This window comes from Anser anser (genome assembly GCF_964211835.1).
Source record: "Anser anser genome assembly, chromosome: 2".
NCBI classification, from domain to species: domain Eukaryota; kingdom Metazoa; phylum Chordata; class Aves; order Anseriformes; family Anatidae; genus Anser; species Anser anser.
Genome location: NC_139721.1, coordinates 27,628,359 through 27,641,384, shown reverse-complemented (window position 1 = coordinate 27,641,384; position 13,026 = coordinate 27,628,359). Strand labels below are relative to the sequence as shown.

The 13,026-nt window shown below is 35.9% G+C and overlaps 1 long non-coding RNA gene across 2 annotated transcripts; it reads left to right on the top strand.

Moving 5' to 3' along the window:
• Positions 1 to 268: 268 nt before the first annotated feature.
• Positions 269 to 11,514, top strand: LOC310895317. 2 transcript variants are annotated; one of them, XR_014580609.1, is made up of 5 exons: positions 269 to 1,346; positions 1,674 to 1,740; positions 6,264 to 6,352; positions 8,065 to 8,099; positions 9,009 to 11,514. It is a non-coding gene; the product is annotated as an uncharacterized lncRNA (long non-coding RNA). The 2 variants fall into 2 exon arrangements; XR_014580610.1 differs by having other exon boundaries at positions 270 to 1,346; positions 8,058 to 8,099.
• Positions 11,515 to 13,026: the final 1,512 nt, after the last annotated feature.

Below are 13,026 nucleotides of genomic sequence, written 5' to 3'. Positions count from 1 at the left end.
TGATTTAGCTTTGCTCTTGCAGCCTAATTGGTCAAACACCAAATGTAAGGTGCTACACAAATATCAAATATTATTGCTGTACACTCTACTTAATTGAGATAGGTTTTTTATTGAAAACCTCCCTGGTAACTAATTTAACCTAGTGATAGTAGATTGTAATTACTTATTTTAAATTGGCTGATATTAGCATAAATTCTTCAGGATAGCTATATGTACATATGTACCTAATGTTAAGTAGTTAAATAGAGATTTGACAAAAATGAACTTTAAAAAAGTAGGGTGGGAACCTGTACCCTTTATAGTACCCTTCTAATAAATAATACTGTATGGACCTGTATTGTGCTGATAATTTTTGAGCATGTCAACTTTCTCAAGTTAAAATGGGAAAACCTTCTGTAGGGCATAAGGGAGACTGTTTTCTGAAGTCCAACAAAAGACAATGGAATTTACAGACAGTATTTGCAGTTTCAGGAGTCCTTATCAGTATGAGATAGAGAATTCAAGTGTTCTTTCCTCTTTGAAATGCTTCAGACACCCTGAGCTCATTCACTCCAGTGACACTTTCACACTTACCATGCTTGTTACCATGCCTCCTCAGGTAGGTCTTGAGAGCTGTAGGGGGGTCTAGAGTCATAAGTGCTATGCTGCTAAGTGTTACTATGCTGTTCAAAAAAAAGGGTGAGTCACAGCTGAATTTCTCAGTGTGCCAGCTGAATGGAAAAGCTGATTTAAAAAGCTCTTGTCACGTGCTGCATTTCATTGTTCACTCAATTGTGCTGGTATAATTGTATATGGACCCCATTGTAAGCAAGGCTACTGAAATGATTTAAGTTAAAAGAATTCTGCAAAAGGAAAAGGTTGTTTGTAACAGGGATTAAGTCACTCATCATCCCTGGAGTCCTGCAAGCAGTTGTATTGACACAGCTGGTCTGATGATGAATCTCAGTGCAGGCATGAGCGATTTTGGATGGCTATGTTGCTGAAGTTACTGTCTCGTGAATCAATAGCCTGAAAGACAACATAGTAAACTGTTCCTGACTGCTCTTCGGAGCTAGATATCAGTTTCTGGATGAGATGAGAAATAATTCTTTAATGGAAGGCAGCAGGCACCTGTAAATGCTATGATGAGTGCCGATTGATGCTGCCTTTTAGGAGGGGAAGGAAGTGTATTCCTGTAGTTTAGGCTCAGGATTCAGCTGAGAGGCAGGAGCTCTCAATGTTTTTGTCTTAGTTCAAATCAGAGTAGAGCTAGCTGACGCTTTCCTTTCCAGTTCTACCTAAAGGGAGTGCCAACAGCACGTAGTCTCAATTGAAAACAGAATCTGCTTTGCTCCCAGAAATGCTTGGTAAGAAGGTTAAGACTTTAGTGTTATCTTTGGGGGTCTTAATGTAAGACCTGCCTCTTTGGTAACACTACTGGCAAATTAGTATACTCAGTGAGACAGATTTTAGGCTTAAAAACTAGTCTGCGTTCAGGGTAAATTTAACCCTGATGATTGTAATTAGCTGGTATAAGCATCCTTTATAGCCGGCCCTTTCCCCAGTTTCTGTGTGTCTGTGACACATGAACTCCTTAAGGCAAGGGCCAGCCCTTTGTTTGGAAGAATGACCCCCTTGTGACTATTGCTATGAACGAACAAGGGTGTTTTGCAATAATCACAGCTCCTTCACAGGTTACACACAGAATTTCTAGCTAGGACAGAGCAGAAGGAAGTGCTGGAGAAGAACTTGTCTGAAAAGGTAGTTTCAGATCAGACCTGAACTCTTTGTGTTTCTGTTTGTTTCTTTGTTTTTGGTTTTAAGTCTGATCCATAAAAAAATATTTGTTTTGTCCCTTTCCTATTATGTTAGCTTGGATGGGAATGGGTAAGGGCACAAGATTTCTCTTAACTAACAAAGTAAATCATACGTTAGCCACAAGAGCTTCATTTCTACTTAAAAATATTATGTAATCCTTCATGCAAGTTTCGTTTTTCTTTTTTAAATACTGATTAAGTTCTATAATAGAGATAAATATGATGAAGAAATATCCTCAGGTCAACAGTTTTGAAGTACTGAGCGCTTTTGATTTGAGATTATCTCCACTGAAATGATTCTGTAGCTTAGATGAAATTTAAATAAACACCCAAAGGTCTCATAAAAATGGGCTTCCAAATGAAAATGTTCTTATAAGAAATTTAAAATAGAGTTGCATTCATTACTCTGGAGGACAGTTTTACCATCTCCTGAATTGTTTTCACTATATACATATTTCTTTGGCATATTGAGCCAGTTCAGCATACACAGACCAGAAAATGCTTGGGTTATTTAAAAGACACGTATAACCATAGTTTACTTTTGTTATTCATTATTTTTTTTTAGTTTCCTGGTGAGGAAATAAACATTTCCTAGTCAATAAATGGTCTGAATCCCAATTCTGCACAGAAAACAGAATGTCACGCTATTGTGGCACAATGTGCTGTACAGTAAAAGATGAGTCTTCTCCTTCTGTACCAACTTTTGTAAGGAATAGTATACTAATGGGTCTCAAGGTCTTAAGCAAGTCTAGGTATTTGTGAATACAAATGTAGAAGACAGAGATTGAGTGAAATATCTCTTACAAACATTGCCAAATCTGTGGATTTCCGTGGGACCTTGACCAGTGAGAAATCTGCAGATTTCATTTGAATATCGTCTCTGTGCTACACAGATTGAGACTTTCCCTTCCCGCAGTTGTCTGTTTTACTGGCAACAAATTATATTTTTGTTGCCAGTGATAATTCTGCCTAATATAAAAGATGTCATTGTCCTTCTTTTCATAGAGTATTTCAACTGATTCTCTGTAAAATGAACGCATTTATCCATATTTGTCTTTTTTCTTCCTTATATTTCATTCTGTTCCTTGTTGCTTTTTGTACTTCCTTTTATCAATGCGCAATTCAATTTTACCGTTTGTATGTGACTGGAGGTGATCCCTAGGGAGATCAATAATGTGATGCTTTGTGTCTTCTTTCATGCTTTTGTACCAACATTTGGGAAAAGAAACAAAACAGAGTTTCTGATCATCTCAAACTGAGAGCTAGCAGATGAGGAAATAATTATTGTCGCTCTGCTTATTGACAGAACCATTTTTCCTGTAACCTTCTTTGTCCTTGATCTTAGAGAGGATCAGAAGTGTATGAACTTCTCTAACTTCATTTTCCAAAACTGAATAAAAAACCGCATCAATGAAGTGAAGAAAGCATAAGAGCTGGAAGATGAAGCCAGGAGAAATGTAATGACTAATATATTTGTGTGCCCAGGCGGTCAAGAAGGCCAATGGCATCCTGGCTTCTATCAGGAATGGTGTAGCCAGCAGGACCAGGGAGGTGATCGTCCCCCTGTACTCTGCTCTGGAGAGGCCACACCTCAAGTACCGTGTTCATCTTTGGGCCCCTCACTACAAGAAAGACATTGAGGCCCTGAAGCATGTCCAGAGAAGGGCTACGGAGCTGGTGAAGGGCCTGGAACACAAGTCTTATGAGGAGTGACTGAGAGAACTGGGGTTGTTTAGTCTGGAGAAGAGGAGGCTCAGGGGAGACCTTATTGCTCTCTGCAACTACCTGAAAGGAAGGTGTGGGGAGCTGGGAGTCAGCCTCTTACAGATAACTAGTGATAGGACTAGAGGGAATGGCCTCCAGTTGCACCAGGGGAGGTTCAGGTTGGATATTAGGAAAAAATTTCTTCTCAGAAAGAGTAGTCAGGCATTGGAATGGGTTACCCAGGGAGGTGGTGGAGTCACCGTCTGTGGGAGTGTTCAAGGAAAGGCTGGACGTGGTGCTTAGGGACATGGTTTAGTGAGTGACATTGGTAGTAGGGTGATGGTTGGACCAGATGATGTTGGAGGTCTTTTCCAACCTTAATGATTCTATGATTCTCTCTCTCTATATATATACATACAGATATAGTAGATATAAATAAAAAAAACACAAGAGTGATTGGCAATGTAACAACACTGTATCAAACAAAAAGCTACCTTCTCCACTGCTTATTCTTCCTATCCAGGTATGGAGACATTTTTGCAAGACTAATATAATTTGACGGACTTTATTAGGCTCAGGAGTAACAGAAGAGAATTGGAAGACCATATTTATGTAGTAAATCAGCTGGGCAGTGACGGTGGTAAATGGTGAAAGAATGCAACTGCGATGGTATTCTGTGTGGAATGGTGTCAAGTCACTGTGGTTTGAGGTTGTCTACTGGATTCAAGCTTTTCAAAGGAGATGAAAGAGCATGATAGTTTTGTACATATTAACGGGGTTTAAGGATGAAACTCGCATTTAATTGCTTTATGATGTCAAAGCTGAAAAGCAACCATAGACATGGGAGCATGAATTCAAAAAACAAAGTCTTAATATGTTGTTGGTAACTTCAGATTTAAGCACATACAGATTTTTGAGTCTCTATATTTTCAGCTGAGGTGCTTTTATTTGTCTCAGTCCTCAGTAGAAACCTCAGTAGAAAGGATGTCTCTTATTACTCAGCATATATCTTTACTGGGAAAGTGGAGTGAAAACTCTCTTCCAAAATTTTCTATTATATCGATCATTATACATGTAGCTTTGTCTTCATAACTTCTCTGTAAGTCTGCATGTGGCCACGACACTACTAATGTCATTCTAATTCTGTTTAACTGTCTTGAAAATAAGAATTTTCCTGTGGGCAGACATTTAAAATGTCAGGTGCTTTTGGTGCTTTTTTTCTTTTTTCCTTTTTTTTTTTTTTTTCCTCTCTTTCTCCACTGTTTCATCTTGATAATGGTTGGAAACTAAAATCTAATGTTCCTCTCACTTTGAGAAAAAAAGCTTAAAGAACATTTTAGCAGTTTCAATACTTCACTGCTTTTCTGTTCTTTTCTGAACTGATTTTTCTTTAAAGAGCTTTTCTACGTTTGATACTCTGTTAGGTCACCTTGTTATATTAATGGCTGTGGAAGGAATCCTTTAAAAAATGAACCATTGTGCTATATAGCAGCAGATATGGAATCTCTACCATCTCAATATCTCCAAAATTAGAATAATTTCCCTTAGCAGCATATGGTCTCGTCATAACAACACTTCCTTTTATGTTGTTTTTTGTTGCTTACTAAGATCCTATGTAAGATGTATATGAGCAACACTTTGGAATATACAAGAATTGGTATAAAAACAGATAGGAAAATCTTTTCTCTTTGGAGAAAAGGAGTTGTAGACTCATTAGTTTCAAATGGATTAAATTGCTGTCTGCTCTGATTGTATCTATTAACAACATATTTTATTTAAGTTACAGTAAAAAATCTGTGGAAGCCAAAGAGTTTAAATCCTGGACTGTGTAAATTATGAAATATTGTCATCAAGATAGCTGTACTCATATATTGATGCACACTTAGGGACAAGTTATATCACTTTGTTTTTACCTTGATGGTCTTGATGCATCAGAAACTGCATAAATCTGACTATTCTGCTGAGTTTTGTTTAGTGTTACAAATTGTTGCAAATCCTTATTGTGCTTTTGGAATGTCTTGTCTTCCTTAAAATATATATAAGCAACCTTGTTAAAGGTTACATATGTGAAACCTGATGTTTCTTTAATCAATATTCTCTAGAAAATGTACTAGCTGGGCCATAGAATATATCGTAGACAATTTTAAATGTTCTGCATCCATTTAATTCCTCATATAGCTCTATTGATTTCAGTTAGGATGAATCTCAATGCTCAGTCCAACTGCAGTGTGATTAATTGGTAAAAAAGAATAGCAGAAAACTCATTAGAGACCTAATCCTGTTTATTCATTCTGTGAATTGTATCTTATCAGTTTACCTGGAGCATTATTGGTTTCCATGAGACCATATAGCACAATGGCCTGCATGTGTGGACCCATTTATAGAAGCAAAAGCCAGAGTGGTTTGTTCTGTGAATAATGACAGAAATCCTAAGGTACCCTAAGGTGGTATACTTGTAGACAAATACAAACCATGGAAACTGCAACTATGAGTATTTTCTTTTTGAGAGCTACTTACGTGTTTTGAGTGTGTTTAGTTTGACTTCCTATATAAAACAGTCTTACAATTTTCTTCTAGTGTTCCATCATCAAGGCCAAGAACAAGTGGTTGCACCAAATGTATTTCTTTGGTTTAAGAAAAGAGATGTGGTATCTTTCAAACCATATATGTAAACTTTCATTTTTTTCATATGAAAAGGATGATGTTCATATTATTATATATCTTGTTGTTGTGGTTTTTTTTTTTATTATCTCTTTTTGCTAGACTGGTGTAAATGACCGCGAAACATCAGAGTTTTTGTCCTGATGTCTTTAGAAACACATTAATTTGTTGGCAGTCTACCAAAGGCACATGTAAGTAAAAACTTCCTCCTTCTAACAGCATAGTATCATGTATATATTCCAGCCTCTATTTTTTAAGCAACTGCTAAAAACTTACTGATTTATTATTTTTATATATATATATATATGTGAGTACATATATATATATATATCTATAAAAGAACACCTAGGCTGGTAGATTAAGGAAACGCTAAATTCAATAATGAACACTGAAAATTCTGTGATTAATATGCTGTGTCACACTTTGCAAATAAACATCTGTTTAATTCAGTAAAGTCTTCAGTTCCCATTGGGGATTATTTTATAGTTTTGATCTTGTAATAGTGTCATAATATTGGGGGGAAGAGGAGGGAGGAAAGTTTGTAATACATACACATTTCACTAGTATGTAATAATCAGCCATTTATAATTTACCTGTCCTTGCCATGTATCATACAGAAATACAAGGCAGCTTTTACTATTTTTCTTCGTGGTGAACTAAATGGAGTCTTTCTTTTTTATTATTATTGTTATTTTTATTAACATGCATTTCCTGCTTTGAAGCAACTTTCCCATTACATTGTGTAGTAAATGCCATGCTGCTTAGTCTCATGCAAGGTAAAATAGTTTTGATACCTTTTTGATACTTACCCTTAAAGTGTTTCACAGAGGTCAATTTTAGGTTTATTCGTTACTAGCAGTGTTTGGCTTTGTCTTCATATTTATGCTAGCCAAAAGGCTTTCTCAGAACACACCCAACAGACCAAGTTTTGTGTAAGATGCTGGGGGCCTAATGCAATGAACTTATAAAAACTCAGAAAAGTTCATGGACCAAACACATGCTCATTTACTAAGAGTACTTTCAGTTCTTCACATATAAACAAACAAATAGTCTTGCTGCCTAAGATTATATGTATATAACGAATGAGACAAGAAGTCCTGCCATTGATAAGTCTGTTGAAGATTGGTGCTACTTTTGATGTGATAAAATGGAGAAATAGAGGTTAAATGAACCACCATTAGGGTTGTAATCTTCCACAGGCACTAAAAGTGTTTGTGCACTTAATCTTCACCAAATCCTATATCCTGTATGTTTGCTTCACCAAATGCTAAATTATAAATATGTGTAATTAAGGCAGACTGAAAACTTTGTTCTTCTCTTACATTTATTTGGATCACTTTTTTTTTTTTTTTTTTTTTTTAATCTAAGCAACAGGTCTCTGATTTATCACTTTCAGGGAAAATATTTAACCGTCACAGCAGCTTAACTTTCAGCTGAATCACACAGATTATATTATACAGATTTACACAGAAGAGCCTTTATAAAGACAGCCACTGTAGCAGGTGCCCTTCTGTGCATGTTCTTAACATGATAGTTACTGGCACAACGAGTCAAAGATGGGGCAGTCCCAGCCTCAGAGAAGAACTGTTATGGACTGACCAAAATCCACACCCCCATTACCTACCCCCACTGCCAAGGCAGGGTAGAGGAGTCAGGAATGAAGCAGAAAGCGAATGAAGTGAAATTGAGACAGGGAAGAAGGGGAATGGTAGAAAAATGGTGTTTTAGATTTTGTCTTTGTTATTCAACATCCAAGTCTATTTTTAAGTGGTAATAAATTAATTTCTCCCAATTCTGTTTTTCCCATGATGACAATTTGTAACTGGTCTCCCTGTCTTTATCTCAATCCTTAAACATTTCCATTTTATTTTCTTTCTGTGTGCTGTTGAAAACGAGGAGCAAGGGAGCACCTTGGTGGGCATCTGGCAGTCAGCCAAGGTAAGCCCACCACAGATAGTTATGTCATTTACATCAAAGGGTTTTATTTCCTGCTCTAATAGAGCATTTATACAAAGTTGTTTGGTCCTTATAAACCTTGGTGGCAATCCATTTTGGTTTTCCTTTGGATTTTTTTTTCTCCTTTTTGGAGTTTGCTTTGTCCTGAAGAGGACAGGTATAAATGTTTTGTAAAAAAAAAATTAAAAAAAAAAAAAAAAAATCTGGGGAGCTCAATATGCCAACTTTTTCTATTCTGTTAAAAGCCTCCCTGAAATATGAATGTCTCTAGATCTTACTACTGTGCTCTGCAGCAGATCTCATTCACCTGGATTTTTGTGAAGGTTTCTTGGATGTAAATTATTTCAGACAGAATATGTTGACAGTTGAATGAAATTTGGCTTGATCTTGAGTGCTTATATAACTAGCTTATTGCCAAACTTGTCACAGTGTTTCTTCCGATATATCAGATGTATGTCTGTATCTGACATGTTTACCCATATTAAGTTCATTTATATGGATGATGCTCACGCACAACCTCTGAACCAACAGACAGTAACTGTCTTTGAGAGGCACGGAGGATGAATGCCTTGAACAGTTTTTTGAACTGCTTCTCTCTGTGAGCACCTACAGTCCATTTCACGGCAAAATTAGACATTAGTTCAAACCATCACTGCAGGTAGTTTGAGACAACATGCTTGCCTTTGCTTTAAATCAAGCACTTACTGCTAAGAGGGATCTTGCTGCCTCTCAGCTGCTCAATGGCACTGGGTAGCTGAGACAGTTCCTAAGTGTGTGATAATCTTTCCTTCACTCTGTACCAGTATAAATTGCCCCTTCCTCATTTTAGCCTAAGCTGCTTCACAGGAAGAGAATCCATGTGACCAGGCACCTCTTCCCCACCTTTGACAGGCACCAGCAGCTGCTGCTCTTCATAGGTGTCTGGCACATGGTGTTGTGGGTGCCCTCCTCACAAATGGGTGGAGAGAGTCAGAGGAAGCTCATGGACACATTGACCTCCACAGCGAGATCACAAACTAACAGCAGAGAAGATTTTTCAAACTGGTCTGGTTAGGTTACATTTTTTCAGAATTTCTATTTCAATGAAAATTCTAAGATTCTCATGTCAAAATGGTACATTTGAGTTATTGCTAGTTATGATACATTTTTAAAATAAGCTCATGTAACAATCACAGCTAGGGAAATGAAATATTTGCAATGATTCCACCTGTTTTGTTTTGGTTTTGTTCTTTTCCATTCTTTTTCTTTTCGTTTTGATTCATAACAGGATAGCCTTTTTTAAGTCTCTAAATTTGTCAGTATGGACATCTAATTTTAAGTGTGTTCTTGGAATTTTGTTAATTGAATTTTTCAATTTTCACATGTTCAAAACTCAAATATTAATTTTACTTTTCCTTGTAAGTTTTTGGCTGTGTCATTTCAAACATATGCTCTAGTTCTCATTTAAGACCAAAGAGAACATTAATGAGAATAGAGGTTGAATATACTGGAAAAGATGATATTTCTGGGGGTAGTATATGAAAATGAGGAACTGAAAAACACTAGAAAGCCTAAGCTTATTCTGTATATTCTGTACTGAAATTGACTAGGTCAAATCCCCAAATCATACATATAAGTCTGGAAAACATTATTTGCAATCAACATAGTAATATCTTTTTCAGTTTATAAAAACACAAAATGCAGTAGAAACACAGACTGATTTAACAAAATAGCCCCATTCCCTGATTCATTTTGTCATGAATCAAACTAAAATACATTCCACAAGGCTACAGTGCCCTCATAAGTCACATGAAAAGTCACATTAAAAAACAAAACAAAACAACAAAACACAACATATATTTAGCTTCAAAATACTTACCTATTGGGTAGCTCTTCACTGTACCTATTTCTTAGTGTTTCAATTTGTTTCAATGGCCTATACAAAGAAATAATAGACAGATACAGCTTTTCTCTCCCAGACTTCCTCCTGTATCCCCAGTGGCACTCAGTCAGCCTCCTGTAGCAAATTTTCCATTCACACTGTTCCCTTCCATTAGCACCTTTGGGAATACAGAGCTGAAGAGATTTGAGTGTTTATCTGGAAGATACACTGAGGGTGTTGTTGAAGCAGTATTTTAGAATCTCACTGGTATATGGCAATTCATAGGAATTTGAAAAAAAATATCCCAGCATAACACAGTTTACATAAATACTTTGAAAACTTTCAGAACCGTATTTCATTCTGAGGAAATGTCTGCTCTTTCTCGCCTCTGTATACATTCTTTAGTAATTATTTTATAGAATTTCTGACAGAGGATAAGATTATTTTCTGAATAAGCTGGAAAATATTAACAGACTATTTAAAACAAACAATTGAATAGGAGGGGCTTGGGGAGGCTTGAAGCAGTTGTGCACTTTGATAAGAAAGGGTTATACTTTTAATATTACCAGTAAATTACCAGTTAGGAAATTTAAAGGAAATACTCTTTTAAAACCTCTCCCAAGAAAAATAACACACTGTTTTGGGGAGAGAGAGTATGCTTTTCATCTTTCTCAACTGAGAGGCTGATTTTAGAGGAAGAGTTAGTCTGTCCTGCAATGAATACAGTCATCCTCCAAAGTACTAGTACCAGAATCCAAGACCTTCTACACTCCATGCATGAGCTACTCATGCCATGCATGAGCTGAATCAGGTCCTAAGTGTGCTACATGAGGAAAACAGCCAGTAGATGTTTTCAGAAGTTATGTGTAATTAAGATAACATTTCCTGTAATGCTTACCGGGTAAATTCCAAATTATTCATCTGTGAAAGGCCATTACTTTTAATGAAAATGTACCATGTAGTCCAAAGTAGCATAGGCATCTTCCTTTAATATTTTTGTACCTTACTGTATTGAATTCATGGCATCTTTAAAGTAAATGAAAGCACAGACATCTAATCATTGTTTGAAGAAAAACTGATAAATAAAGATGAAGCTGGAAAATTGTTCAGGCCCTAAGATAGCAAAATAGCGTGTTATCACCGTCTTTGAGAGGCAGCTGAGAAGATCAGTAAGAAACATAAATATCAACTGCAGAAGCAAACAAAGCTTGGACTTTTATTCATTCAAAGCCCTGCATAATTTGGCTAGACTTTCATCTACTCTGATTTGACTGTTTACTTCAGTCTTCAATGTCATTCAGAATTTCTTTTCCACGTTTGCCCTTTTATCCTTTTTCATTGCTCTAACTTTTCCTTCATTACCTTTTCCTTCCCTTTCATTCCAGCTTCAACTAACTCTAAGTACGCTTCACCCCTATTAAAAATGTGAATTAAAACACTGTAGCCAGCTATCCGATAATGTATTAGATAATTTATTTTTTTTCCCCCCTTCTGCCTTTCTGTGTTTGAATTACTTTAGCTCACAGCCCTTTCAGACAGAAGCCCATGTATTTCTCTAAGCAAAGAACCTAGCACGCTGGGGCTCCATGTTATGTCACAATTCTAAGATGCATGATTAGCATCTATGATAATACTTGGTGTCAGCTTAAATTAAATACACTACAGTCCATGTTATAAATGAGTCCATGGAGACTCATTTTATATGTCCGCAGGGACAAAACTGTCCTATCACATAGGTACTAGAAAGATGAATTTGTTAGTAATTGAAAACAACTTGTTTCAAAACTAACATTTATGGTTTCATACATATAACACAGAGCATGATTTTTTTTTTTCTATTTTATGCTAAGAGCTGCTTGTGTATATTTGCATACATAAATGAAACCACATTTGAAAGTATAATTTCAGAGTGGACTAGATCACAAATTACATTATCAAGACCTTTCAATAATAGGAGTTGACATAATACCTGCCAGGTGTTATTCTGAACATGTATTCTGTGTTACAGAATGTGGGCAGGTAATCAGATTAGATATAAACTAAATCTGTTAGAATCCACCATACAGTAATTCATTAAGGATGTGGATAAAATTCCCATGAAATGCACAGGAATTTCACCATGGGCTTTCTTTTAAAGTGATACTGTGAATAGTGATATGTTTCCAAATTATACAAATATCATTAGAAATCTGACAGCATACTGTCCTTTTATGAAGACTGCATTACACAAATGATAAAGGCTTAAAACAAACAAACAAACACTATTTGCAATGTAATTAAAAACAAACAAAAAAACAACAGTAGGGTATGTCTGCTTTGCATTTTTTTTCATCATGAGACATGGGCGATAAAAGACCATCTGATGTTTTTCAGTGGTCTCCATCTAATATAAGAGTTTTAGTGGTCACCATCCCTGAAATGGCTTAGCACAGCATTCATGCACAACTAGGCAGTGTATTGTACAGGATAAGAAGAACAGTTTTTGATCAAATGTGAGCCACTGTCTGGGAATGCCTGTAAGAAGGGTGGAATACAGACAGAACAAACCAGGAAATTTTGGTTTCTTTATAGCTTCTTTGCAGGGACTTCCCCTGTGTTCTAATATCAATGATATGCTGAGTATTTTAATTTGATTTAGTATATCATTATTGGTGGAGGCAAAATAATGACGCATTAAATTCAAGCTGAACTATAATGGAAATCCTGTATTCATTAAATATCATATTTAATATTTAATTATATTAATTTTAATATTTATATTAAAATCATATCAAATATATCAATCAAAATATTATAATCATATTTAATTTTAATATCATATTCATATTCATCCTGTATGTATTAAAAATAATCAAGTCCATTACACCACCAAAATAAATCCCAAAGAAATATAGAAAGTTATTGTTAAAATGCTATTTTAAAGTGTTATCAGTTGATTCATTTTCTGTAACTAGGGATTGCTGTTGATTTCTTTTCGAAGGCAACCAATCCTTTATCCTTTCCAAAGCAAACACTTAGTAATAAAGAAGTGAGCCTTCTCACCTTTCA